A 3,197-nucleotide genomic window follows, 5' to 3' on the forward strand; every position below is an offset into this window, starting at 1 on the left:
CTAAATATTGAAAACCAAGCTAAATATTAATATATATATATAATATATATATATATATATACTATTGTAATAAAACAAGTAGTGTTATGTATTCACTGTACTTATCATTTTGCTTTACACTCTGTATTAAATATACAATACTTATATGTAATAATTACCTTCACTTGAAAGATTTTGAGCCTCAAGGTTTTATTTTGGTGGAAAGTTTTTTGTGACAAACAGGTTTACAGATGCTTCTCATTACAAATCTATAGTGCAATGCGCTGTAATAATTGCTTCACAAATTGTTGGAAATGATGCGACATGTGACAAAGCATTAGTGGCACACATTGAAAATGCTTGTTAAACTCACTGCACATTCAGAAATTGAGTATCCTGCATTTACTGTGAACCGAGCTGCTCTCTAATGAAGACACTGATTATTTAAAATCAATATTTTGACAACTCTAGTTCTATGTAAAGACTAATGGGCCTGATCATTTGGATGATGACGTTCATATTCTTTCTTTTATTAACTGTTTGTTGATTAAAACTGTATTAGTCATTACAGCCATTTGTTTTGTCTGGCTTTCAGGCTCATTGTTAGATTGTTTTGAAGAGACCGGAGACAATGTAGTCTGTGTGAACTCCATCGAGGAGCCCGGTGCCGTTATTGTGAATAAACCAGCAGGGCACTTTTTCTCCGTTCTTCACATCCTGTCTGAAATCTTTCTGCCAACCCCTGTTGACACAGAAGAACGCAGTTTAACGTAACATCGACCTTCATGTGCAAACTGTGAAGTGTCTTAAATTCACCTGGTAACTACAAGCTCTTGTTTCCCTTCACAAACATGATGGCATCTGGTTTGTTTGGATCCTTTCCTGGAAACGGTTCACTTACTTCAAACTCCAATCCATGGTTTAGAACTGACCTAACAGAGAGTTCAGAGCACAGCTATCACAGACGCTGCTGCTTAATAATAACGCACTATAAAACATTGGCAGCATTTGTGGCTTAATATTGATTACCCACAAATGTTTCCACTTGTCCCCATGTCTTTGGGTTACGTGGGAGACACACTGACCAATTTGTAAACTGTTTTAAAATACGCAGTTAGTTTCTGATGTAAAAACTGTTAACATGATTTTAGTTTTAAAAAATATAAAAAATCAACTTCAAGTTATATCCAGTTTTATAGATTTGTTGCCGTTGAAACCAAACCCCACCATACCATAAAGGCTAAAACAACTGCGAAACCAGTTTAACAACATTAGAACTTCAAATAATAAACCTGCTTTTAAACAGAACAAACAAGGTTAAGCTAAAAAGTGCTTTTATAAAATATAATCTTCATATATGTAGATTTTTAAATCTTGATTTTTGTTTTTACAGAAAAAAAGAAATGTGCTGACATTATTTTTGGTGGTTTTTAACATTAATACCCAGAATAGGTATAAGCTTAACCTGCACCTTGAACCTGGAAATATTCCTCTGGGCCTCTTTGGTCGGACCTGCTCTGAAAATAATTGTTTTTATTTTTTTTTTTTTTTACTTTATCGTATGGGATGATGGTGGGATGATGCTTGGTGTGTTTTTTTTTTTTTTTTTGTCACATTAGCTATGTGAAAAAAAAAAAAAAAAAAAAACTTGGACATGATTTTGGATGCTTGCTGAAGGCCTCAGAAAAAAAGTAACATTTGGTACCTTCACGGTCAAAAATGCCAATGAAAAAAAAAAAAACTCATAAAAATTAAACACACTACCAGTCAAAATTTATGAACATTAAGATTTTTAAGTTTGTAAAATTTTTAAAATTTTCAAGAATTTCTTCTTCTGCGTCATCAAGAATTCTCATTATATCTGATCAATCAAGCCTATCATTATTTGATCAGTAATATAGCAGAAGCAGTAATATTGTGAAATATTTTTACTATATAAAATTTACTGCTTTTTTATTTGAATATATTTTAAACATTTATTTTATTCCTGTGATCAAAGCCAAATTTTCAGCATCATTACTCTAGCCTTCAATGTCACATTATCCTTCAGAAATCATTCTGATATGCTAATTATTATTATTATTATTATTATTATTATTATTATTATTATTATTATTATTATTATCAATATTTAAAACAGTTGAGTACATTTTTTTTTTCAGGATTCTTTGATGAATAGAAGGATCCAAAGATTAGCATTTTATCTGAACTAAAATGCTTTTGTAACATTATGCACTAGACCATACACAAAGCTTTTAAATTTTCAGTAATAGGTTTTTTTTGTTTTTTTTTTTTTTTTTTTTTTTTTTTGGGGGGGGGGGGGGAGTACATGAAAAAATTAATTTACGTTTATTTAGCAATGATGCCCTTTAAACTAATTGAAAATTTTTGATTTAAAGACCTTTTTTCGTTAATAATATTACAAAAGCATTTCTATTTCAGATAAATGCGCTGTTCTTCTGAACTTTCTATTAATCAAAGATAACCTGAAAAAATTCCCTACTCAGCCTGTTGTTTCAAACATAATACATGAATTATAATAAATGTTTTTGGATCCACAAGTCAGAAAATAATAGAATGATTTCCTAAAGGAGCATGTGTGGACCCTGGAGTAATGATGCTAAAAATTCAGCTGTACGAAATCACACATGAATAAATACAACATTTTAAAAGCCATATTCAAATAGAAAAAACCAGCCGTATTTTAAATAGTAAAAATATTTTCAACATTTTTACTGTTTTGCTGTACTTTTTTTGGCAATCAAATAAAATTTTGGGTAGGCTTTGGTGAAGCATAAAAGAAAACTTACCTTCTAAAAAAAAAATAAATCTTGTGGTCAAAAAACTTTTGACTGGTAAGTGTAAATATTGCATAGTATCTCATAAAATCCCCTCAAAATTGCTAAAATCATAAAAAAACAAAAAAAAAAAGAGAGTTTAATTATTTTTCCCAAAGTTGTAAAAAGGTACCAAGTGTTGACCCCCAAAAAAAAAATGAAGAGGCTCCAGAGGCCCCCCCCAGATGGGTTTTTTAAACAGACAACTACTTAGACATTTTACCAAGCAGGCCGTGGTAATTGTTTTGAAAAGATTTAGACATTTTTACCAAGCCCGGGCCCCCCGTGGGAACATGCTTTGTTGAAAAAGAGGTGACCTTTGGTTCCCGAACGGTGGTTATAATAAATGTTTTTGACCAGCAAGTCAGAATTTTAGAATGG

General features: G+C 31.1%; 1 pseudogene; it reads right to left on the bottom strand.

Annotated features, from left to right (window-relative positions):
* Positions 1–522: 522 nt before the first annotated feature.
* The window catches only part of LOC122138802, a 14,591-nt pseudogene continuing 11,916 nt past the window's right edge, over positions 523–3,197 (bottom strand).

Source organism: Cyprinus carpio, chromosome B11 (assembly GCF_018340385.1).
Source record: "Cyprinus carpio isolate SPL01 chromosome B11, ASM1834038v1, whole genome shotgun sequence".
Classification (NCBI taxonomy): Eukaryota; Metazoa; Chordata; class Actinopteri; order Cypriniformes; family Cyprinidae; genus Cyprinus; species Cyprinus carpio.